At 44.4% G+C, this 26,779-nt stretch overlaps 1 protein-coding gene and 1 long non-coding RNA gene across 2 annotated transcripts in view; one reads left to right on the plus strand and one right to left on the minus strand.

Annotated features, from left to right (window-relative positions):
* LOC143943210 (uncharacterized) overlaps positions 1–26,779 on the minus strand; it is a 178,392-nt gene that overhangs the window by 47,888 nt on the left and 103,725 nt on the right. The window lies entirely within an intron of this gene.
* The window catches only part of AKAP6 (A-kinase anchoring protein 6), a 427,520-nt gene continuing 408,046 nt past the window's right edge, over positions 7,306–26,779 (plus strand). The window contains exon 1 of the mRNA XM_077464820.1: positions 7,306–7,408. The gene's annotated coding sequence lies outside the window, so the exon portion shown is untranslated. The remainder of the gene's footprint in view (positions 7,409–26,779) is intronic.

A 26,779-nucleotide genomic window follows, 5' to 3' on the forward strand; every position in this document is an offset into this window, starting at 1 on the left:
GCTGATGACAAGAAGATGATGAAGTATTGGAGAAAAGTTTTTGCTCTACTTTTCTCTTTAATAAACATGTGAGCATCACTCATCACTCATCACTCATTCCCTTTCAGCTAATTAAAAAAAAAGATTAGCTCATACTTACTGTACTTTTCCTTTTCTGGGACCTATTAAAGGAAAGCTAAGGTTTGGGATTAAATCAGTTCAACTCAAACCTGCAGGAAATTGTCACATGGCTACAGGCTTCTGTCCCAATCCCCACCCCGCAGCTGCACATGAAAAAGGGGTGGGGATGCTGGTGATGTACTTGACCTGTTGTTATATGACAGTTTCCTGCGGGTTTGTGGGCTCTTCCTTAGTGCCTATCCATTGCGGCATACAATGCCATTACTACTTGTTCCAACTATTTGTGGGAATTACTGACTATTAGTTTAAACACTTACACTTGCCTTGAAAAAGTATTCATACCTCTTGAAATTTTCCACATTTTGTCATGTTACAACCCTAAATGTAAATTTATTTTATTGGGATTTTATGTGATAGACCAACACTAAGTGCACATAATTGTGAAGTGGAAGGAAAATAATAAATGGTTTTCAACTTTTTTTACAAATAAATATGTGAAAAGTGTGGCGTATATTTGTATTCAGCCCCCCCCCCCCCCCGAGTCAATACTTTGTAGAACCACCTTGCAATTACAGCTGCAAGTCTTTTTGGGTATGTCTCTACCACATCTAGAAAGTGATATATTTGCCCATTCTTCTTTGCAAAATAGCTCCAGCTCTGTCAGATTGGATAGAGAGCATCTGTGAACTGCAATTTTCAAGTCTTGCCACTGATTCTCTATTGGATTTAGGTCTGAACTTTGACTGGGCCATTCTAACACATGAATATGCTTTGATATAAACCATTCCATTGTAGCTCTGGCTGTATGTTTAGGGCTTGTTGTCCTGCTGGAAGGTGAACCTCCACCCCAGTCTCTAGTCTTTTGCAGACTCTAACAGGTTTTCTTCTAAGATTGCCCTGCACATCCATCTTCCCATCAACTCTTACCAGCTTCCCTGTCCCTGCTGAAGAAGAGCATCTTCACAACATGATGCTGCCATCACCATGTTTCACGGTGGGGATGGTGTGTTCAGGGTCATGTGCAGTATTTGTTTTCTGCCACACATAGCATTTTGCTTTTAGGCCAACAAGTTCAATTTTGTTCTCATCTGACCAGAGCACCTTCTCCCACATTTTTCCTGTGTCCACTACATGGCTTCTCACAGACTGCAAATGGGACTTCCTATGGCTTTCTTTCAAAAATGGCTTTCTTCTTGCCCTCTTCCATAAAGGCCAGATTTGTGGAGAGCGTGACTAATAGTTGTCCTGTAGACAGATTCTCCCACCTGAGCTGTGGATCTCTTCAGCTCCTACAGAGTTCCCATGGGCCTCTTGGCTGCTTCTCTGATTAATGCTCTCCTTGCTCGGCCTGTCAGTTTAGGTGTAGGGATGGCCTTGCGGTTCGGCCGGCGGTCGGTTCGTGGCAAATTTTGCGTGTTTGCGATTCGCCAAACCGGCGGACTTCTGGTGCGGTTCGCGCGCGGGGGGGGGGGACATATGCGTTTGCATTGTGAAAGAACTTTGACCCATGATGACACATCCATCATGGGGTACAGTTCAGCCAATTGAGACATTTCAGCACATGGACAATTGGACATTCCCCCTACCTTATAAATAGACCTGATCTGGCGGCCATTTTACATTCTGTCTTTTGTCAGTGTAGGGAGAGGTTGCTGTGTGGAGCAGGGACAGACTGTAGTGACACAAATCACTAGCTATTAGGTCCACAAAAGTCCTTTTAAGGACTGGTATAGGTGTACAGTATATAGGGTTCTGGTGCACTGCTGCTGACTGCTGTGCTGCTGATTGCTGAGTGCACTGCTGACCGATTCTGCAGCTGTCTTTTGTCAGTGTAGGGACAGGACGCTGTGTGGAGCAGGGACAGTCAGTTTAATCACTAGCTATTACTATTAGGTCCACAAAGGTCCTTTTAAGGACTGGTATAGGTGTACAGTATATAGGGTTGTACACGTATAATATACTTTCTTTCAATATAGAAAGCCTATTATACTTGACTGCTGACTGATTCTGCAGCCCTCTTTTATCAGTGTAGGGACTGAGGGACAGTCTGCAAATCACTAGCTACTAGGTCCATAAAGGTCCTTTTAAGGACTGGTATAGGTGTACTATTTGGTGTGCAGTATATAGGGGTGTAGTACACGTATAAAATACTTGCACATATAGAAAGCATAGTATAGTGCATTTCCACTGTGCAGCATTGTGACTGCTGAGCGGTTCTGCAGCGATACTACAAAGAGTGCTGGTGTCAGTGCTCTCTATCTCTGTGCTGGTGTCCTTGCTCTCTATCACGGTGCTGGTGTGGTGTCAGTGCTCTCTATCTCGGTGCTGGTCTCAGTGCTCTCTAGCGTGGTGCTGGTGTGGTGTCAGTGCTCTCTATCTCAGTGCTGGTGTCAGTGCTCTGTATCACGGTGCTGGTGTCAGTGCTCTCTATCACGTGCTGGTGTCAGTGCTCTCTATCTCAGTGCTGGTGTGGTGTCAGTGCTCTCTATCTCGGTGCTGGTGTCAGTGCTCTCTATCACAGTGCTGGTGTGGTGTCAGTGCTCTCTATCTTGGTGCTGGTGTCAGTACTCTCTATCGCGATGCTGGTGTCAGTGCTCTCTATCTCGGTGCTGGTGTCAGTGCTCTCTATCATGGTGCTGGTGTCAGTACTCTCTATCACGATGCTGGTGTCAGTGCTCTCTATCACGGTGCTGGTGTCAGTGCTCTCTATCTCGGTGCTGGTGTCAGTGCTCTCTATCTTGGTGCTGGTGTTAGTGCTCTCTATCATGGTGCTGGTGTGGTGTCAGTGCTCTCTATCTCGGTGCTGGTGTCAGTGCTCTCTATCATGGTGCTGGTGTCAGTGCTCTCTATCACGGTGCTGGTGTGGTGTCAGTGCTCTCTATCTCGGTGCTGGTGTCAGTGCTCTCTATCACGGTGCTGGTGTGGTGTCAGTGCTCTCTATCTCAGTGCTGGTGTGGTCTCAGTGCTCTCTATCACGGTGCTGGTGTGGTGTCAGTGCTCTCTATCTCGGTGCTGGTGTCAGTGCTCTCTATCACGGTGCTGGTGTCAGTGCTCAGTCTCTATCGCGGTGCTGGTTTCAGACAGTGAGGGAGATAGCAGCGGAGAAGCCAATCAGCAGGCAGTGCCAGCACCATGGCTGAGGATCAGCACTGGACTGGCACCACCAGACCACCGCAGTGGAGCCCTGCATAGGTGGGGGTAAGGGCCGGGCAGAGGGAGGGGCTCAAGCACAGGTTGGCACACTGGGACACTGGCACAGGACTGCGCTGCCCTGACTGTGGCACTGATCATCTCCTGCACCCCCTTCATAGCCTGCCCTGACCATGCCTCTCCTCCATGGCCTTAATTGTAAAAATTTCACAGATAAAAATAGAATGCTTGTCGTTGTCGATCCCAGATTCATTTAATACTTTTGTTATGTCAGTGTCCATGTGGTGGGACTATATGTGCACAGCTAGTAAGTATTTTGTGGCTGAAAATATGACCTGTAGGTTTTTAAGGTTCGCCTGCCATTAAAGTCAATAGGGTCCGCCGCGAACTTTGCGGTTCGCGAACCTTTGGCCGCATATGCGGTTCGTGTTCGCAAAACGTTCCTTCTGAAGTTTGTCCATCACTATTTAGGTGGACAGCATATCTTGGTAGGTTTGCAGTTGTGCCATACTCTTTCCATTTTCAGATGATGGATTGAAAAGTGCTCCATGAGATGTTCAAAGCTTGGGATACTTTTTTATAACCTAACCCTGCTTTAAACTTCTCCACAACTTTATCCCTGATCTGTCTTACTTTTTGGTTGTAACATGACAAAATGTGGAAAATTTCAAGGGGTGTGAATACTTTTTCAAGGCACTGTATATAGATATTCAAAACCACTTTAACTACTTCCGGACCGCCATGTGCCGATATACATGCTAACTTTGAAGAGGAATATCGTTGTTATGGCAGCAGCTATCTGCCATAACCCCAGTACCCTCTTCTTTGGCCGGCGGTCCGGTTTCTGATAATAGTGGTCCCTGCGGTGGATCACTTTTATCAGCGGTGGGAGAGGGGCGATCGGATGTTGTCCCTTGTGTGACATGAAGACGAGTGAAGGGAAGATGGCCCACCTATCTCCATACCATTGCAGGGCTGAAGCGACGTCAAAACGTCACTTCCACCCATAGCTCTTAAAGGGCCATTTTTTATAAAAACAACTTTTAAATTACAATTTTTTTTTTTTTATTGCATTTTTGTGTAAATATGAGATCTGAGGTCTTTTTGACCCCAAATCTCATATTTAAGAGGTCCTGTCATGCTTTTTTTCTATTACAAGGGATGTATACATTCCTTGTAATAGGAATAAAAGTGACACCATTTTTTTTTAAAGAACAGTGTTAAAATAAAAAATATAAGAGAAAAAAAAAAGTGTAAGCCCCTGTACACACGGTCGGAGATTTCCACAACCAAATCCGTCGGATTCTGCCCGTCGGATTTTGTCCATCGGATCTTGTCTGAAACTGTTGCATGCACACGGTTGGACAAAGTTGGCTAAAAATCCAATCTTTCAGAACGTGATGACGTAATTTCGTTACTATGGGACTACATTCAGGCTAGTAGCCAATAGCTTTGATGTAGGAATTTGATCTGAGCATGCGTGGCACTTGGTCCGATCAAAATGCTCTACACATGATCGGATTAGGTCCGACCGGCCCAGTTGGTCGGGAAATATTTCCAACATGTTGGAAAATTGGGTCCGACGGAGTTTCGGACGGAATCAGTCCGATGCATACCACACACAGTCGGATTATCCGACGACACGGTCCGATAGGACACATTCTGACGGATTCTCCGACCGTGTGTACAAGGCTTTAGACTACTGTGCAAATACAGTGTGACAGAAAGTATTGCAACAACCACCATTTTATTCTCTAGGGTGTTAGAAAAAAAAATGTATAATGTTTGGGGTTCTAAGTAATTTTCGAGCAAAAAAAATGTTTTTAACTTGTAAACAACAAATCTCAAAAAGAGGCTCGGTCCTTAAGTGGTTAAAGTTTAATCCAGACCTGCTTTTGATTGGAAAACAGAAAATGCAATCACACTTAGAACTTCATTAATTCAGATAAGAAGCATAAAGATCTTCCATCCTGCTCCTTACAATTTTCTCATCCCTGCGGTCAAAAACAATAATCAATTTCACCCCAGTAACCATCAGAAAATTGAACAAACATTCCAAAAACACTCTGATGGTACTGAATTGCCACACTAAATTCTTTTTTTGTGTTGCACCATACACAGTACTGCAATGCAATTGATACTAGCACTGCGGTGCCATTTCTGTCTGTCTGTCAGTGGCAGATCAGGGCCAAGGGGAGGCTCCTTCTTGCCTCTGGTCACATGACATAGCCAAGAGCCATTGCATAGGGTAATTTGAGGGATGAGATCCGCACAGAAGGATTTCTATGCTCTAGTCTAGAGGGTCTGTACTAAAGGAGCAGGCTATGTACTGTAGGGATCATCTGTACTAAAGGGTTAGGCTGGGAGGAGGTTCTGTGCTTGAAGGGTCCATACCGGGATGGTCTTTATTGGGTGGATAGTCTGTACTGGGAATGGGGGAGTCTGTACTGAGGGATTAGACCAGGAAGGGAGACTGTATTGGGGTTACTGAGGACTTAGGTTGGGAGGGGGGTCTGTACTAAAAGGACTTGTACTAAGGGGTTAGGCTTGGAGGGTAGCCTGTACTGGGAGAGGTCTGTACTGAGTAGTTAGGTCGGGGGGGGGGGGGGTCTGTATTCTGGGGCTGGGAGGGGGAGCTGTACTGGGGAAGGGAAAACCTGTACTGAGTACTGAGGGATTAGGCTGGAAGGGTGGGCTGTACTGAGATGGTGGGCTGGGAGAGGGAATTCAGGGCTGCGGGGGAAGATCTCTGCACTGGGCTTGGTTGAGATCTGTTCTGTGGGGGATGTGAGCTTGATCGGGGGGGGGGGGGGGGGGGGGGGTTGTACTGGAGAACATTTTTGGTTGCATTCTGTTTAATGGCCTGTGTGTTACGTGCTTCTGACCCCTCCACTCTCTCTGTTACACTCTTCTGTGCCCTGCAATTCCTGCAATACTTACTCCTGGACCCCGCTCTCTGTACTTTACCTGCTCCTGAGCATGGCACTTTGAATGCTAGGCTTTATATGACAAACTTCTGACCACTGCACTCTAAGTACATAATATACTCCTGAAATTCTTTTTTTTGGGAAGGCTGTGTGTAGAAAGAAGTGCCAAGATTTGTATGTGTCTGTTGGACTCTTGTTTGTGGCATAATAAATAAAGCATATTGTGTGGGTACAAGGACTATGGCATATATGTGCTGTATATACAGTGGGCAAGCTTGGATGATTTTAACTATACCAATTTAAGCCCCTCCCACTGCAAATTTGCCACACCCACATTCTGGTTTTATTTTTCTATGTGCGTGTAAAAAAAATGATCAGCCCTAGGTGCCAGATATGCCTGGTACGCTACTATAGCCAACACTGCAGATTTATCCATCGGCTCTTTTAGCATGGATGGTTAAATATGTTCATTATTTTTTTTTTATTATTGTTTAGCCAGAAAAAATCTTGGTGTGTATGGCTAGCTAAGCCAATCTACTTATATCCTTATATACCTTCCCATAGACAATAGTGTCCCATATAATGGATTAGCCCCAGCAGTGTGAGTGTGCTAAACCCCACCCTTCCCAGGCTAGGGTGACCCCATTTACTACAAAAATGTTCCTTATACTGTTACTTAATATCAGGTGCAACCAGCCTAGCATAATAAAAAAAAGGTGTCATATAGTATCTCTTTATATCCAAACAAATATTTCATTGTCTGAATGTATAAAATATGCAGTATTCAGTTATAAAGACCTATATTTTAAATGAATAAAAAACAACGAAATCTCGTTGCTATTTAACATACAGCCCTAGTCTAATAAATATCGGTCCTGCCCTGACAGCTGTTATATGGTATACTCATGACTTATCACTACTACACCTATGATGTATCACAGCTACTGCTCATTTTAGGCTAAGTCATTTATTGACAGTTAAATCCCCTCCCTTTCTGATAAAGGGTTAAGCCTCTGTCTCAAGGTACATCCCATCATTTCAGTAATAACCATCCTCCCACCCTCCCTCCATCACATCCCCGGTTACTACGGCAACTGCAACCCTAATGAGCAGCATCATCTGAGTTGATGTCACAGCATCATCCAGCAGGTCACAGTACCAACCGCTCTCCGCCCAGAGCCTCAGACGCAGCGTGCGCAGTCCAAGAGAAGGTGAGTGTTCCCCTAGACTCTTGCTTGGCATTTCTAAAGATGCTGCTGAGGACAGCGAACACTTGGGAGTGTGTAATGGAGCTCCGAGACAAGTGGTACCCACCCTTATAGCCTGGGGAGGAGAGGAGGGGAGGGATGGTGCAGAAACATAAGGCCATGCTATGCAGACTACTAGACAAAGGCCTCAGTACAAAATAATAGACACATTTAAATACAAACATGTACATTGCATGCACAGGCTTGGGAAATATATAGCTTTAGTGTATCAATGTGTGTATTGAAAGACACAAATCGTCACTATCGACTGCAATGTTAGCCATATTCACAGCAGCAAACAAATATTAGTAAATTTGTGCAAATACAGGCATGGTTGTAAACATGATTGGTCTTATGTATTTATGTTATACCACATTACATTCAAATATTACAAAAAATATATTTTCCCATACACATAATAGAGGATATACATTGTCATGTAGCAGCCTGGCTTTTGTGATCATTATGCCTATTGATTTATAAAGCATTGTCGTAGAATCAATCCATATTTCCTGTATTGTGTATTGTCTGCTGTATTAGTGACGCTGTTTTTTTTATTTTTTATTATGTTATATGATACAGTAATGCTGCACTTGCTGATTTATCGTTTCAGTAAAATCTCAGGCCTAGCAATGCAGGCTGGTGAAGCTGGCCTGGTAGGGAATTGTGGTCCTGGTAGTCCGCTCGTCTTCAGGGCGTTCCCCCATGTTTGAAAGGACAGGCTTATTTTGGTTTACACCGACTATTGATCTTTTCATGCTGCACCCTCCCCACACCGAGTATGGAAACCTTTCCTTAAAGAGATGAATGGGAAGAATAGGATCCATCCCCAGGGGTCTCCCTTCTCTAGTTTCCAGATGTGTTCTACATTTCCACAGCTTAGTAACCCTTAGCAGCCCCTCTGACACTAAAAGAATGAACGTGAACTTGTGTCTGCAAAGAGTGGCCTGCTGGTGTCTCGTCATCTCATCTCATTTTGATGAACTATAAATGCCACCCTATCATCCTAGGTATAGCTAAGTTCTTCTATATTGCCTGCTAGAAAATTCTTCATGATAAAGCCTTCTGGCCCTTTGAGCAGGAAGGGTTATTCTGGACCTCCCACCTACATAGTTTAGATTACCCCTCCTGACTAGAGAGGCGGCAGGATATAGTTTAGTGACCTTGGGGACATTAATTGCTGCCAGACTTTGTGTTCTGCTCCAGGCCAGAAACATACACGTTGTTTATTTATAAATGTGCACATATTTCGGGCCTGCTACAGGCGGAAGTGAGGGGCCACAGAAGGAACTTGATTGGATGAAACACCAGTGCTGACAAGTTCAGGTTTTGTTCAGGTTTTGTTATAGTATTTGGAGGCACCGCATTAGGCATCTTAGAACAATCACATTTTTTTCTGCTAATAACTCACTAACATTGCTACTGTTATCATGGTGTTGGTACAGTAAATGATATAGTTATATAGTTATAAAAAATAATGAGAAGGTATTAGAATTTTCATGCAGTAATATTTTTTTTTAAAAATCTTTATTTGTGCTTATGTGATGTCATTAATAACACAACTGCTAATTAACCATATGTGCTGTCAGCATAAAGATATTTAGCACATTTTTAAAAATTATTATTATTATACATGATTTATATAGTGCCAACAGTTTACGCAGTGCTCTACAATGTAGAGGGGGACAGCACAGTTACAATACAGTTTAATACAGATGGGGTTGGAGGGCCCTGCTTGCTTGTAGAGCTTACATTCTAAAGGGAGGGGGTGGTGGTACACACGGTAGTAGATGCAGGGAATGATTTGATGGGGGTATATATATATATATATATATATATATATATATATATATATATATATATATATACACGCACACACACACACACACACACATATATATATATATATATGCACTCTATATATCTGTGTGTGTGTATATGTACAGGTTTGACTGAAAATAGGTATACATTACTGATCCAATCAAGCCCCATTCACACATGAGCATTTTGTATCTTGAAGTTAAAGCGGTCCTTAAGCCTTAATCAGCAGTTGCAAACACTGTAAGCTGCTGACTTTTAATAATAGGACACTTACCTTTCCAGGAATCCAGCACGGTCCTCCCCTTAGCTGGCTATTTAGCCATATTCTGGACCAGGCGCTTTTACTTTGGGAAGCGGGCTGTCACTGCTTGCGGCTAACAGCTGACTTCCCACTGCACATGTGCGAATGGTCCCGCAGCTTTTTGGGACCTGTGGCGTGTTCTAGAAGGCTGCGAGGAAGGCCAAACTTCCGCGGAAGTGGGAGCAGGTATAATGAGGGAAAAAAGTTTGATTCCCTGCTGATTTTGTATGTTTGCCTACTGACAAAGAAATGCTCAGTCTATAATTTTATTGGTAGCTTTATTTTAACAGTGGTAGACAGAATAACAACAAATAAATCCAGAAAAATGCATTTCAAAAAAGTTTGCATTTTAATGAGTGGAATAAGTATTTGACCCCTTTGCAAAACATGGCTTAGTATTTGGTGGCAAGACCCTTGTTGGCAATCACAGAGATCAGACGTTTCTTGTAGTTGACAGAGAGGAGATAAGGGCACTCTGGTGGAGGTGGATAGCTGGTCAGAGGGATGATAGTGATGCGTTGGCACTTCTGGCAGCAGTTTGGTTAGAGAAGAAGCAACTCTGAAGATATAAAAAAGGAAAAGAAAGACGCCTCTAAGTGCAGTATGCAAAATTTAATAAAGTGCACAAAGTCTTAAAAGCACTTACAAGCTCGTTGAGTGTTAAAAGACATGATAAAATCAGGAGTCCTCATCTGTGGCATGTGTCCATCCTCAGGATGGTGGTAGAGAGCAGTGTAGAGCCGTACAGCAGCTGTAAAGTGTTCTCATACGTGTTGGAGAGTCGAGGCAGCAAGGAAGCTTGTTTTCACTGCAGGACACACAAGGCTGATGGTGTCAGTGGAGAGAAGGGGGCGGTAGCGTGTTTCGGAGCATGTAGGGCTCCTTCGTCAGAGGTCTGAGATGAGGACTCCTGATTTTATCATGTCTTTTAACACTCAACGATCTTGTAAGTGCTTTTAAACCTTTGTGCACTTTATTAAATTTTGCATACTGCTCTTAGAGGCGCCCTTCTTTTCCTTTTTTATTTCTTGTAGTTGGCCACCAGGTTTGCACACATCTGAGGAGGGATTTTGTCTCACTCCACTTTGCAGATCCTCTCCAAGTCTTTAAGGTTTTGAGGCTGGCATTTGGTAACTTCAGTTTCCTCCACATATTTTCTATGAGATTAAGGTCTGGAGACTGGCTAGGTCACTCCAGGACCTTAATGTGTTTCTTCTTGAACCACTCCTTTGTTGCTTTGGCTGTGTGTTTTGGGTCATTGTCATGCTGGAATACTCATCCACGACCTATTTTCAATGCCCTGGCTGAGGGAAGGAGGTCCTCACCCAAGATTTGACGGTACATGGCCCCATCCATCGTCCCTTTGATGTGGTGAAGTTGTCCTGTCCCGTTAGCAGAAAAACATCCACAAAGCATAATGTTTCCACCTCCATGTTTGACAGTGGGAATAGTGTTCTTTGGGTCATAGGCAGCATTTCTCCTCCTCCAAACACGGCGAGCTGAGTTGATGCCAAATAGCTAGATTTTGGTCTCATCTGACAACAACACGTTCACCCAGTTCTCCTATAAATCATTCAGATGTTCATTAGCAAACTTCAGACGGACCTGTGTATATGTGCTTGCTTGAGCAGAGAAACCTTGCGGGCACTGCAGGATTTCAGTCCTTCACAGCCTAGTGTGTTACCAATTGTTTTCTTGGTGACTATGGTCCCAGCTGCGTTGAGATCATTGACAAGATTCTGTCGTGTAGTTCTGGGCTGATCCCTCACCATTCTCATGATCATTAAAACTCCACGAGGGGAGATCTTGCATGGAGCACCAGACCGAGGGAGATTGACAGTTATTTTTTGTTTCTTCAATTTTTGAATAATCGCATCGACTGTTGTCACCCTCTCACCAAGCTGCTTGGTGATGGTCTTGTAGCCCATTCCAGCCTTGTGTAGTGGACAGGTGTCATTTATGCAGGTAACAAGCAGAGATTAGGAGCACTTCCTTTCAGCGAATGCTCCTAATCCCAGCTCGTTACCAGTATAGAAGACACCTGGGAGCCAGAAATCTTGGTGATTGATAGGGGATCAAATATTTATTTCACTCATTAACCCCTTGCCGTCCACCATATAGCAAAATGACGTCGGCAAAGTGGTTGCAATATCCTTACCAGACGTCATATGACATCGCCAGGATATCAAGCCACTGTGCACCCCCGGGGGCACGCATCACGGCAATCGTTGTTGTCAGTCTGACACACTGCAACTCCAATCTAGGAAAAGAGTCTCTGACAGAGATTCTTTACCATGTGATCAGCCATGTCCAATCATGACTGATCATGATGTAAACAGGAAGAGCCATTGATCGGCTTTTCCTCACGCATGTCTGATAGAAGCCTGTAGAAGAGAGCTGATCGGCTGCTCTCCTGACAGGGGGAGGTGTCTGTGCTGATTGTTTATCAGTGCAGTCCCCCCCTCCCTTGGATGCCTGCCCAGGACCCCCAGGATGCTGCCCAAGACCACCAGGGCTACCAGGCGTGGCCACCACACTGGACCACCAGGTATGCCACCATAGACCACCAGGGAAATGCCAATCAGTGCCCTGGCAGCTGCCAATCAGTGCCATTGAAAAATGCCTGCCAGTGCCAAGTGATGCCTATCAGTGAAATCCAGTGCCAGCCATCAGTACCCATAAATGCCCATCAGTGCTGCCTTTCAGTGCCCATCAGTGCCACCTATTAGTGACCAGCAGTGTTGTCTTTCAGTGCCACCCATAAGTACCCATCAGCCTTTCAGTGCCCATCAGTGTCGCCTGTCAGTGCCCACCAGTGCCACCTATCATTGCTCATCAGTGCCACCAATCAGTGCTGCTTATCAGTGTCCATCATCAGTGCCACCTCATTGGTGCAATCTCATTGGTGCCACCTCATCCATGCCGCCTTATCAGTGCCCATCAGTGCAGCTTATCAGTGCCCATCAGTGAAGGAGAAAACTTACTTATTTACAAAATTTTATAACAAAAACAAAGAAAACTTTTTTTTCCAAAATTTTTATGTCTTTTTTTATTCATTTCGCAAAAAATAAAAACTACAGAGGTGATCAAATACCACCAAAAGAAAGCTCTAGTTGTGGGAACAAAATTATAAAAGCATGACTACACAATTGTCATTTAAAAAGTTATAGCACTGAAAGCTGAAAATTGGCTTGGGCAGGAAGGTATGAAAGTGCCCTGTATTGAAGTGGTTAAAATGCAAATCAATTTATAACTTTTCTGAAATACATTTTTCTGGATATTTTAGTTGTTATTCGCTCTCTCACTGTTAAATTAAATCTACCATTAAAATTTTAGACTGATCATTCCTTTGTCAGTGGGCAAACGTACAAAATCAGCAGGGGATCAAATACGTTTTTCCCTCTCTGTACCTGTCGAAATCAGGTACCCACTACCCCCCCATTTTTTTTTTAAAGCTCTAAATCTTTCAACAACAAAATCCTGTGTAATTAAATAGTAATTGTTCGCATATGGGCACTCAGACGCCTGACTCCCCAAAGCCACATGAGCTTCTTTTGAGATTTGGGTGTTTTGTTCCCATATGGGAACACCTGTAAACACTCAAATCGAGTGTCTTTGCTGGCGTATTTCAGGTGCTTTTTTAGCCTGTAAAAACAAATCTCCTCCCCCTTTCCATTGGCTAAAACAAAGACACCTAAAGCTTTAATACACATGTAAAATGCTTGAAATACACTTAAAAAATACGCATATGCTTTGCTCAGGGCAGCCTCGTAGCATGTTTAGTTTAATCTTATTTATTTATGTCTCACTTTCATGTATTTATTATCTCTTTTACTTTACAATTTGAGAATGATATGACCCAAATTAGGTATACTGTACTGATCAGGTCATATTTATTCTTTTAGGTACAACATCCCTAGAACCTGTCACCCACACTGTGACAACTGTTTTTTTTTTTTTTTTTTTTTTTTTTTTATTAAATCTTTTTTTTATTGAATTTTCAGTGTCATCCAAAATCGCCCACGCAGGGGCCAAACATTTCCCACACAGGGGTAAACTTCCAAATGCGGCAACAGGCCACAACAAAGCACATTACAAAACATATACCCTGCCTCTGATGCGGCAACCGACCGCAACAGGGCAAATTAACACAAACATAAACTTGCCTATCTATACCCCACTGTGGGGAGAGGATATTGTAGGATAATTCGTGCTAAGTATTAAAATGACTGGATAAAGTGTCATAGGAGCAGGTGGGTCAGCCTATAACCATACTACATCCATACCGAACTATGGGTTATTTACTACATCTGTTGCCGTTGTGTTATCATCCAGCCAGCAGTTCCACACCTTCTCAAATTTCTTTGGGCAACCCCTGTTCAAGTAGGTGGCCCTATAGAGGGGTAAGCTAGCGTTCACCAGGTTTTTCCAGAATTTAATAGAGGGGGGAGACGATTGTTTCCAGGTCATGGTGATGGCCTTGCGTGCATAGTAGAGCAACAGGGATATGAGTGTTTTCCTAGCCCTGAGGATCGACATTTGTTCCACCAGCCCCAGCAGGCAATATTTAGGATCGCAAGGAATATTAACCTCAGTGGTCTTAACTATCACCAGGAGAACCTCTTTCCAAAAGCATACAATCGCTGGGCAAGCCCAGAAAATGTGAATGAAGTCTCCCGGCTGATAGGAGCAGCGCCAGCACTCCGGGGAGTGCGTCGGCGACATCTTGTGCAGTCTGTGGGGCGTGTAGTGGACTCTGTGTACAATTTTGTATTGGACCAACTGTGACAACTGTTTAGTCTCTTATGCCCTGTACACATGATCGGAATTTTGGTCCGAAAAAGCTCTGATGGTTTTCCTGACGGAATTCCGACGGGTTTTCACTCAAGCTGTCTTGCATACACTCGATCACACCAAATTCCGACTGTCAAGAACGCAGTGACATACAACGTACGGGACTAGAAAAAGGAAGTTCAATAGCCAGTAGCCAATAGCTTCCGTCTCATAGTTGAATCTGAGCATGCGTGAGTTTTTGCGCGTCGGAATAGCATACACGCGATTGGAATTTCCGTCTGAAAAATTGAGGACCTGCTCTCAATCTTTTGTTGCCGGAAATTCGGCCTGCAAAATTCCAATGGAGCATACACAAAAGCTCTCATCTGTCTTTTGCTGGACGAAATTCTGACCACGTGTACGTGGCATTAGGTGCTTGAAATGTCTCCATCAACACTGAAACATTCTTGGAATCTTGCCCTAGACACTGTGACACACTGTAAGGCCTCATTCACAAGGGGCGATTACATGTGTGCCCCATGCAGGTTCATGTTTTGCCGGCATGAGGATTTACAGGTGTTGAGTGCATTCATGTGCCGGCATTCAATTGTTTTCTGTTGGGACACATGGCTGCATTGACACACCGCTATGTCCCAATATCACAATCCAGGTGGGTGAGGATGCATGTGGCAAAACACCCCCCAAAATAAGGCTCTGCACAGGGCATGCATGTAATCACCCCTTGTGATCTAGGCCTAAGGGTCCTGTTACAAAAGTGTCATCCGTTCAAGCCGCGTACACAGGGGCGGACTGTATGGCCAACTTAGTCCGTCAGAAAATCCGACGGACAGTCGGTCCTACTTTCGAATGAACGGACTTGACCACACACGGATGCACAAACAGTCCGTCGAAAGCTTGCGCGATGATGTGTACAGCACGTACGACGGGACTAGAAATAGGAAGTCCAATACACAGCAATGCAACCTTTCGCCGTGTAAATCCTTTCTGAGCACGCGCCATACTTAGTCCGTCGAACTAGCCTACTCACGAGCGGATTGTCCGCTGAAACCAAAGTATGACGGACAGTATTACGGAAATTCCGAAATACTTAGTCCGCCAGACTGCACGCTGAAAAAGTCAGCTGAAGCCCACACACGAGCGGACTGTCCGCTGAAATGTGTTTTGACGGACTAAGTTGGCCAGACAGTCCGCCCGTGTGTACGCGGCTTCAGTCATGTTTTTGCTAAGAGAAAATTGATTCAGTTTACATAAGTTTGTTCATCCATCTTCAGTTCAGTCCATTTGATATCATTTTGTAATTGAGTTCAGTTGACATCAGTTTATATCTATTTTTCTTTTTAGCATTCACAGACACCAAACTAGGTGGCAAAAGTATAAACAGTAAATGTTCCTAAAAATGATCATGAAAGGATTGGATGTAAACATTACATATGTTCAGATCTGTCTAAACGGAAAAGGATGCAGCCTTGTTCTGTTTAAAAAAATGGACCTGGCTGCCCACAGATGTAGAGGCATGTGAGCGGATGATCATCTGCTCACCCATAGTCATACAGTACGTTCGGGTTCTGACACAAAACTGACAGACCTAGAGTGATTGTCCATGTGAAAGAGTCCTACCACACAAATATCTTAGCATCAATGTCTATAAATGCCTAATATATACTCCTTCAATTATTCCACTGTATGGGGATTCCTCCGATTACCCTTATCCTTTACTACATCCCCAAAAAAAAGAAGTCCATAGGTGTCCGGCGGGTAAACATGGCAGCCAGGCAATGCTGCCACGTTGACCAATCCAAGACTGTGGGAAAGTTTTGTGAAGGTAACTCCGTACCAAAAAAACTAAACAAAATGAGGAGGGGCCTCATTTACAATAATGTATAATGTAGAAGTAATGTATGTCTACTTTTGGCCCATCTTGTATAAATATATATGCAGGAGGAGGGCACTGGTGAACCGTCCAGCCCCGCTGCTGACACACTTTATGAAGGGCTGACAGCTGCTGCGACTGGACAGTGCACTTGTAAAATAATGTTTAGGGCAGTTTGATCCCAGAGAAAAATGCTAGGAACACAAGAAGTCTGTTCCCCCCACCCACATCAAAATGCCAGAACTTCATACACTGGGGCTATATGGCCAGTGTGCATGGGGGCCGTAAAGGTTTCCTGTAAGTTTATCAAAAAATCATACACAATTTGTGTTCCAAATCCTGCACAAGTGTTTCACAAATCCATGTAAAAAGAAAAACCAAAATGTCTGTGCACACTGACCCTTATGCATGGTCCTTTAAAATGGCACAGGCTCATGAATTGAAAATAGCCCACATTACAATTATTTCAGCATTGCATCCACCATACCAATACTGGACACAACTCAAATCTTGCCTATATATTATGACCAGGAGTATTGGGATGTGGGTAGGAACTGGGTTACAGACCAGTGGGCTGGTCACACCAGGAAATTGCTTAGAGTTAAAGCGGGAGTAAACCCACTGATGTGTTTTTTTGTTTTTTTTTCTACCTGCAAAGGAAAAGGCATAATGAGCTAGTATGCACCGCATACTAGCTCATTATGAAATACTTACCTTAGAACGAGGCCCCGACATCTGGTCCGATCCACGCTGAGGGAGCTGACATGCTCCCTCATCGTTTCTTCCGGGTATCGTGGCTCTGGCCACTCACGCGCATGCACGCAGGAGATTTCTTCCCGGCAGCGTCCGTAGTCTGCCGGGCTTTCAGCCAGGAATCCCCTGTGCGCATGCGCCACTGCAGTCAGCGGCGCATTGCGAGGGGAATATCTCCTAAACCGTACAGGTTTAGGAGATATTTTTTTTTACCTACAGGTAAGCCTTATTATAGGCTTTCCTGTAGGTAAAAGTCCCAAAAAAGGCTATACAACCACTTAAAGCGGTATTAAACCAAAAAGCAAACATTTATTTTATTTCAGCTTAGTCATTCTAGAGCCTCATACATACGATCAGACTTTGTACATACTTTTCCATGGATTTTTGTACAAAGGGCGTTGGCCGTGAACTTGTATTGCATACACACAGCAGGACTTTTTCCGTCAACTTTCACCAAATCACGTGTTTTTTCTGCTCTTTACCGCCCCCTTTGGTCAATTTCTGTATTGTTGTCTGATCTTTTGCATTGGTTCTGAGCATGCGTGTTTGTACTTTGTACAAAAGTCCTATGGTTTTCTGTACACACAATCAAACTTTGCTCCATCGGACCTTTGTTGCTGGAAAGTTTGTCCATTTTCACAGCCAACAAAAGTCAGATGAACACCGAAAAAATTTGTCCGATGGAGCGTACACGCATGTTTGTTGTCAAAAAGGTCCAATCGTGTGTATGGGCCTTAAGACTTTCTTTTTATTTTCACCTGGGGTTCTGGCTAGTAAGTCTGTTCTTTTTCAACAGAACAAGCTGTCCTGCAGAATATATCAGTTCAGAGTGCTGCCAGACTGCCAGACTGACAATGCTGCTATCCAAAGGTGCTCCCTGTGCTCCTTCATCAAACACAAGGCCAGTGGGCTGAATCCGGCCCTCCAGACCATTCATGTGGTCCGTTCACCTCCCATGTGTCTGCGGCAACCCCCTCATCTCCACCCTCAACTTGTCTCAGCAGTCGACAACAGAGAGGACAGAACTCCTCCACCAGATTCTAAGCTTCTCTGTGCAGCCGTGGATAGGCTTGTCTCTTCCCCTCACCCCCTTCCCCATCTTAGCAGTCAGCATCAGGGAGAAGTACAGAACTCTTCCTACAGGTCTTGCACCTTTCTGTACAGCTGCAGCACCCCCTCACCTCTACCTCCCCTGATATCAGCAGACTCCAGCCTGCCTCTGAACCTGCTCCAGACCTTGCACTTTCTGCTTCCCAGCTCTGCCTCCAGCTTCTTACCAGCAGCAGCACAAGGTAAGGGGGGTGCAGACACCACAATGGATCGGTCAGCTGCAATATGTTGCATTTTTGGTTTATTACTGCTTTAATGTATCTTAAAGCAGACCTTCACTCCCAAAACTTTCCTCCGTACAATTCTTTTTACTCCACCTGCCCCCTGCATCTTTTCTCTCCTAGGCAAGAATAACGCATCCTGCTCCTGCAGCCTACTGGGATTGGGATGGGATGGTCCCCATTATATATCCCAAGAGGCTGCTGAAGCTGGAAACCACAGCAGCTGGTGAGTAGACCTGGGAGCACATCAACAGGGGCCGTCTGCAAGAACCTGAAAGAGGCAGCCAGCTCTCAATGACATAGGAAGGGAAGATGGTGGCATGGGCCTCGGCCCGTGGCAGCAGATTAGTGGATAGCAGCAGGATTCTGTTGGATTCATGGGGCAAGGTGCTTATGCGAACTGAAAATAAGCCTGCATACCATGTAAGAAAGCATAGCAGAGGGTAAAATTTCCCTTTAATCATAGCAATCAAGTCACCAAAAGACATGTCTACCCAGGCACAGGTTCCAGATATCAGTAATGTGACAGAAATGCAGCGTGAGGTCAGACTGCAGGGCTCCCTGGTAAAAGCTGCTTCTCACTACTTTTGTATAAACTCTTAAATGCATGACCAATGGCTTTCTGAGTTTATAGCCTCATGCACACTGGACATTTTGCTATCACTCCTAGGCTCCTTTCCTCCTGGCAGTCGAGTTTTGGCAGAAAAAAACGGCTGACGCTTGTAAACTTGTGTAGTGCGTTTAGGCTCATCAAGCATTATAGGCGTTAATGCATTTCATTGGCCAGAATAATAATTTATTTCGGCCATTGAAATGAATTAACACAGAGGCTCTAAATGTGCTTAGTGCTTAGAAAGGTTTAGAGATGTTTAAGCTTCATGTGCTGCTAAACGGACATTCAGAGGCAGTTGGATGCTTTTTTCAGCTACCCCTGAACTCATCCAATGTTATCTTATGTTTACATGTACACAGGTGCATTTAATGTCGTTTTTAGGCAGTTGCGTTTAAAAGGCTTTTCTTTGAACGCAAAAAAATTTGTTCAGACGCCAACGTTTCTGACATTTCAGATGCCAAAAGTGGCTAAACACGGCATAAACGAGGTACCGGCGTTTAGCCACGTTTTCGCTTACAAATATTTTTAAAGGTACCCTATTTTTGTTACATTATGAAACATAAAAATGATAGCAAATGATGAAAAAACACTATTTTTTTTTTTTTTTAACTTGTAATTGCTTGCAATGCTTCATAGACCATGTATACCCCTAATGAGCCCATGATCCAATCCAATACACCACTTGCATTAAGCAGAATTGGAATTTGGCATATATGTTGTTAGATTTGAACCAGATGACCCCGCCATTGCCACCTCATCCCTTTAAAACCAAACACATATTCATTATACAGGTTCTGTGGCTGATTAAGGTGGTAATGAAACTGCATTATCTGCATTAAATTAGCCTCAGAACCTGTGTAATTCATATGTGTTCAGGTTTAAACATGATGCCCCAACACATGATCTCATATATTACACCACCACTGACATGCTGTACATTACACCAACACTGTGACTTCATGTGTTACCCCAACAACATGATCTCACATATTAAACCAGCACTAACATGCTGTATGTTTCACCAGCACTGATACTTCACATGTTACCCTAACACCATGATCTCACATATTACATCAGCACTGAGACTCCAGGTGTCATTCCAGCACAGTAACTTAATTCATTACACAACAGTGGTAATCAGCTTTCTTGATATAGTGGTCTCAAGTGAAGCCCATGGCATCTCCAAAAGGAAGCATATAACATTGTAATGTAGCACACCCTCCAAGGAGCTGCAGTTAAACTTGTATCCCCACCTTGCACAGCCAGGCACACCACATTTTCCCAGGCACTCTTGAGACAGAGAACACTGTCACTTTTTTTTTTTTTTTTAAATAGAGGGTTATATCTTGGATAAGGATGGGAGGTTTTAGGGTGGCACAGTGGTGTAGTGGGTAGCACTCTCACCTAGCAGTAAAAAGGGTTGCTGGTTCAAATCTCAACCATGACACTACCTGCCTGGACTCCAAAGACATGCAGGTAGGTTAATTGGCCTCTGTCCAATATTGGCCCTAGTATATGAATGAGGACCTTGGATTGTGGGCTCCTTGAGAGTAGGAATGTACAGGGATAGGGACAATTGTAGACACTCACTCAGGATGGACTGGTGTCTTTATTCAACCTTACTAGCTATGTAACTATGTTATAGGACGCCTGCTGAACAGGGACAATTCTTCTTATATACAGTCTTCATTTACAGCTCCACTTCTTCCTCCAGCACACACTTGCTTGCAGAACCCAGCTGGACCACTGTTTCAAGATCTAACAGTCACTCAATCAGATTTAAGGCACTGGCCTAATACAGGCCGGAACCCGAGGCCCCTTGCTTTTGGTAGCAAAAGATTACAGTGTCCAGATTGTACTATTCAGGCACTGCCAATCCACCTGGCTGCAGTTGCCCCTTTACTAGCCATCCAGGCTAACATCTCCACCACAGTCCTCCAGACTGACACTCACCAGCCCACCCGGCTGACACTCAGGAGATCTCCCAGTAGTGCTGACCTGCTTCTGCTATCCTCTCTCATTGCTGCTCCCCAACCTCCGGGAAGGGCTTCCTTCATATGTTATAGCAAGATCCTTCTAGCACCCTAGCCCCAGCCCAAGGTCACCCCCCCCCAGACCTGGGGGCACCCCTGAGGGCCACGACAGCCTCACCAGCACTCTATCTCCATTTTTCCACCCGACTTCCCCTGCTGACATGACCAATGCCTATTTATGAGGTGGCCTGCCCCTCATAAAGCCAGCCCTTTGATGGCCCTTATAAATATTCCAAGCAGCAACGTCATCGTGTGACGAAATGCAGGGCGGGTGGCTAGGACGTGTGAGGACGTGCTCACGCAGTCACGTGGGATCTTGAGTGAATGGGTGCTCGCTTGCCGACCGGCATACATGGTGATTTTAATCTTTGTCTTGACCAACATCCCACGATTGAAATTCTCCCTGGCTTACCATCGTGTGTGCATTGCTGTGTATTCCTGACCTGCTGTTTTGCCATATGAGATCTACTTTTGGGACCCTGTCGGGTATTTTACGCGAGCTATTGACGCTTGCCATCTGGTAAGCATGCATTCTTTGTGGTGTCTGCACTTTTGGTGACGGAAGATTGCACGATTCGTTTTATGTACTAATTGGACTTTATTTGAGTTTTTTCACTTGGGACTTTGTTCACTTTATTATTATTTTCTAAATTTTTATATTTTTTTGTATATTCATATATATTTTCATATTTATTAATCTAATTAGTTCTAATATAAATTTTCACTAATTGGTACTTCATTTTCACATCTGTATTGATTAATTTCACGTGAATGTTTGATTATTTAGAGCCGGTTCACACAGGGGCGACTCGTCAGGCGACTTAGCCGCCTGACAAGTCGCGTCCCGCTCTGTGCAATGGAACCGTTCTAATCGGAGCGACTTGAGTCGCTCCGACTTAGAAAAAGGTTCCTGTACGACTTTTGAGGCGACTTGAGGCGACTTGCATTGACTTCTATACAGAAGTCGTTTTGCAAGTCGCCGCAGTGGTCGTGTCCAAGTCGCCTGAGGCAGTCGCGCTGTAAGTCGTGCTGCCTCAGTGTGAACCAGACCTGAAGAGATTCACTCATTAATTAAGGTTTCCCATTAGATGGGATAAAGTAATATTAGCGCAGCTATTCTTTTCCTTTTTTCTTGCATTTGTAACTTAGTAGCTGCTGCTTTATGTGTTAGTTTATTTTCACCAGGTAGTTAGGATCACAGTATTTTTTCCTTTTTATTAGTTTCTGGTGAAACTTTGCAGTATGCTGCCCACAAAGTCACCACTGCCCTGGTTGAGTGAGCCCTGATGCCCTCCGAATTGCCAGTTGATAGATGGAGTATGCCTTTCTTGATAGAGTTAACCAACCAGGATGCAATCAAAGTTGGTGGATGACCCTTCCTAGCCCCATGTGGGATTATGAGGAGAGTATCCAACTTCCTGAAGGAAGCTGTAGCTGCCAGATTGCTGGTAATGACTGTTTTCATTTCCAATGCATGCGGTTCACCTTGGTTGCTAGTGAAAGATGTAAGAATGATATCCTGATTGTAATGAAATGAGGATGATACTTTGGGGATGAAATGGTCTGAGGGTCTCAGTTCCACTCTATCGGGATAGAGGATTAGATATGGTTGCGTTATCATTAATGCTTGTAGTTCAGAAACTCTTCTCGCAGATGTAATGGCGATAAGGAATGTTAACTTCAAAGTCAGGTTCCATAGAGAAGTTGACTCAGCCGGGTAAAAAGCAGGGTTTGTCAGTGCATCAAGTATTATTGAGAGATCCCATGCCAGGAATGTCGGTTTTTGGGGAGGTCTGATTTTTAGGCATACCCTGATGAACTGGATTACAAGGGGGTGTAATGCCCATCTAATGCCTGTTTTAGCTGATAGGGCAGATATATGAGCTTTAAGGGTACTTGAGCTTAGTCCTTTATTAATACCTAATTGAAGGAATTCCAGAACTTGCGGGGGCTCCGGTGATATTGGATTCCAGTTACTTTGTTGGGCCACCGAACAAAACCTACTCTAAATTTGTGTGTATGTTTTGTTAGTGGTGTTCTTTCTGGCCTGTAGAAGTGCTGAAATTACTTCTTGTGAGTATCCTTGCTCTAGCAGCTGAGTCCTTTCAATTTCCATGCTGCCAAGTGTAATTTCTCTGGAGCTGGATGCAGGAATTGGCCCTGGAATAGGAGGTCTGATGTTACCGGGAGAGGCAGTGGTTGTTGCAGGTTGAGTTGCAACAGGGTTTTGAACCAAGAGCTCCTCGGCCAAAAAGAAACTATTGCTATCACCTTAACCAATGATTTCCAGAGCCTGGGTAGTAATTTTGCGATTAGGGGAATTGGTGAAAATATGTATTCCAGCTTGAAATTCCACGGGTGGATCAGGCAGTCTATTCCCTCGGCCGACGGGAAGGTTTCTCTTGACAAAAATCTCCGACATTCTGTGTTCACAGGTGTAACCGCCAAGTCAATGGTATTCCCCAAGTCTCTGTAAGGAGAGAAAAAGCCTGCTGGCTCAATGACTACTCGTTGTTCGAGAGAAGTTCCCTGCTTAGATAGTGGGCCAGCATGTTTTGTGCTGCCAAAAATACACTGCCCTCAGGTCTACCAGATGTACTTGTGCCCAGTCCAAGATGGGGCGAACTTCTTCCATTAATGTGTGACTCCTGGTACCTCCTTGCCTCTGAATATATGCCACCGCAACTCTGTTGTCCATTTGAACCAAAACGCTCAGGTATGGAGCAAAAGCCATAAGTGCTTGAAAGGCTGCTCTGAGTTCCAGTATATTCAATACTTTACCGTGAGCTCAAAAATGCCACTGACCTTGGGCTGCTTGGTTTTGGTAATGGGCTCCCCATTCCTTCTGACTGGGATCCGCAGTAACAACTTCCAGGTGTTGAGGGACTATAGGCTTGTGCCTCTTGAGGTTGCTGAAATGTGTCTACCACCACATTGATTGTTTCATGTATCTGTGGATGTAGATTGTCTGAAGCATGGATGCGCCATTACACTGCCTCAGAAAGGAATTTTGCAGCACTCTCATGTGCCACTGGGACCACTGGATCATGGGCAAAGTTTCAGACATGGACCCCAGGACTCTCATACAAACTCTGGCTGGTAAACGTGTTGCTGAGATTAGTCTTTTTATTTTCTGAATTAGAGGCATAACTTTCTCCTGAGGAAACTGTACTCTGTTTAGATTGGTGTCCAATTCCGCCCCTAGGATTACCATATTCTGTGTAGGCTGCAGTTTGTTCTTATGCCAGTTTACTAGCCAACCAAAATTTCGCAGGGTTTTCAGTAAGATCTTCCGGTGCTGGATCAAGATCTGGCGACTTTCTGCTAGAAGCAGTATGTCGTCCAGATAATGGTATATTCTTAGTCCCTTTTCACTGAGATATGCAATGATGGGTAGAAGAACTTTGGTAAAGGTCCTGGGAGCCGACTAGATGCCTTATGGTAGGCACTGGAAGTGATAGTGGTTGATTGAAAAACTGAGACATTTTTGAAAGGCAGGATGTATGGAATGTGTAGCTAGGCGTCCGACAAATCTACGGACAGCATCCAGTCTTTTATATTCACTGCTAACAGTATGGACTGGAGGCTTTCCATCTTGAAGGACTCTAACTTGATGTTTTTCTTGAGTCTCTTTGAGGCTGGGTTCACACTGCTGCGGGGGGAGATCCGGATGTGATTCGCACCCGCACTGCAGTGCAAATCACATTCGATCTCCGTAGCGATGCGAGTTCAGCCATACAGATAGTATGGCTGAATTCGCATCGCTCCTGCAGCAAACTCGCACGGGACCCTTTTTTTGGTCCGCAACAGAATCGGATCGCATGGGGGTTCACACCATGCGATCCGATTCCTGTGCGAGTCTGCAGATCGCACTGCGATATGCGGATGGATCTGGGGGTGTCATTAACATATCATTGACACTCCCAGCCGTCCGCATAGGGCAGTGTGAACTGCCGGCGGGAGGTGTGCGATGCGGGAAAACGCCGCGGATTCGCGGCGTTCCCGCATCGCTGTGGTGTGAACCCGGCCTAAGTCCAGTACTGGTCGCAAATCCCCTGTTTTCTTTTTTTTTTACAAGAAATAGGGGGGGCATAGAATCCTCTGCCTCTTTGACATAACAGAATCTCCAGGATAGCGTCCTTCTGTTTTAACTCTGCTATATATTTTAGTAGGATTTTTCTCTTGACAGGAGAAGTTGGGAGTCTGGTGGGGTGAAAGTGGTTTCTGGGAATTCTGTTTACGAACCTCCATCTGTGACTGAACTTGATTGTGGAATGGGACCAGGGGTCTTTGATATGATTCGTCCATATTTGCGTGAATTTTCTGAGTCTGGCGCCCACCTTTGGAGGATGGGTGGGCGTATCCTCAAAAGGATTTCTGCTTTTCGCCAGACGGGGTGGTCTTGGTTTTTTGCATTCTCAGGAAAGATGACTGTGTATTTCTCCAGTTGCATTTAAATTATTTTCCTGGTCTATAGGTCTTAGCTTCCTTGTATCTTTTGGGAAGGTTGCATTTGTAGGCAGGACCCTTTGAAGTCTTGGGTCTCCTGTTGGAAGGAATGGGGCCCGACTTGTCCCCTGTAACCTTGGAAATGGCTGCATCCAATTTGGCGCCGAAGAGGTTAGAGCCAGCATTAGGAATTTTGCACCAATTTGTCTTTGATGCAGCGTCAGCTATCCAACGTTCTAGCCACAAAGCTCTTCTTGCCCTCACTGAAGCTAACATTGCCCAGGCCGAGGACCTGATAATATCCACTGAGGTTTCTGCGACAAAGTTGCCTGCCAACTTTTTTTTTTTTTAACTTTATCTCTTTATTAATTTCTTTTCAATTTAAACAAATCATACATCATTTCCTTACAATTAAAAAAGGAAAGCAGAAAAAGGGTAAGAACATAAGTAAACAAAAACATAAAACCCTTCTACACCTTTCTATCCCCGACATACACCCCCTCCCCCTCTCACACTCACACCATCTTTCTCATCTCACTATTTACCTACCTAGTAACCCTTCCACTTTTAGGTATAAATACTTTTATTCATTTTCTCACACCACAACTTACAAATCTTATCAATTTTTTTTATACCTCCCTGTCTTATATATGCTACACTTTCCTTAAGGATTACCCCATTCATATTCTGCACCCACTCCCCACTGGTAGGGGATGCGAAGGACTGCCATTTCTGGGCTATAAGCTTCCTGGCTTGAAAAAGGCATCTTAATTTTGCTAATTTAGTATCTTTGGGTTCACTACCTCCATCTATCCATCCCAATACACATCCCAGGGGTTCCATCTCTACTGTCATCTCAAATACCTGAGCTATTGTTTCCACCACCTCCCTCCAGTAGCGATGTAGTTTGGGACATCTCCAGAACATGTGTATCATATCCCCCTCCGCCCTTCCACATCTAGGGCAGGAGGCGTCTTGCCTTCGGCCAAACATGAAGAGTTTCTTCGGGGTGTAGTATACCCTATACAATAAGAATAGATGGGCCAGTTTTTGAGGTGGAGAGAGGGACACCCAAGGTGCCAGCACAAGTATCCTCTCCCATTGGGCTTCCGATATACTTCCCACATCTATTTCCCATTTATTTCTATACGGTTGTCCTTGTGTTCTTACCCTAGTCCTCTTATTTAGACTTGCATAGATTTTAGATATTAAACCTTTCCCTAGTTTTGCTCGCAAAACTTCCTGGATTACTGGTGTCTCACACCACTCTATTGCAGTCACCCCAAACTGTTTCTCCAGGGCGTGTCTGACCTGCAGGTATCTAAAAAAAGACTTGTTCGGGATTGCATACTGCTCCCTTAATTGCCTGC

Source organism: Lithobates pipiens, unplaced genomic scaffold (genome assembly GCF_037356315.1).
Source record: "Lithobates pipiens isolate NorthernLeopardFrog02 unplaced genomic scaffold, aLitPip1_a1.2 Scaffold_30, whole genome shotgun sequence".
NCBI lineage: Eukaryota > Metazoa > Chordata > Amphibia > Anura > Ranidae > Lithobates > Lithobates pipiens.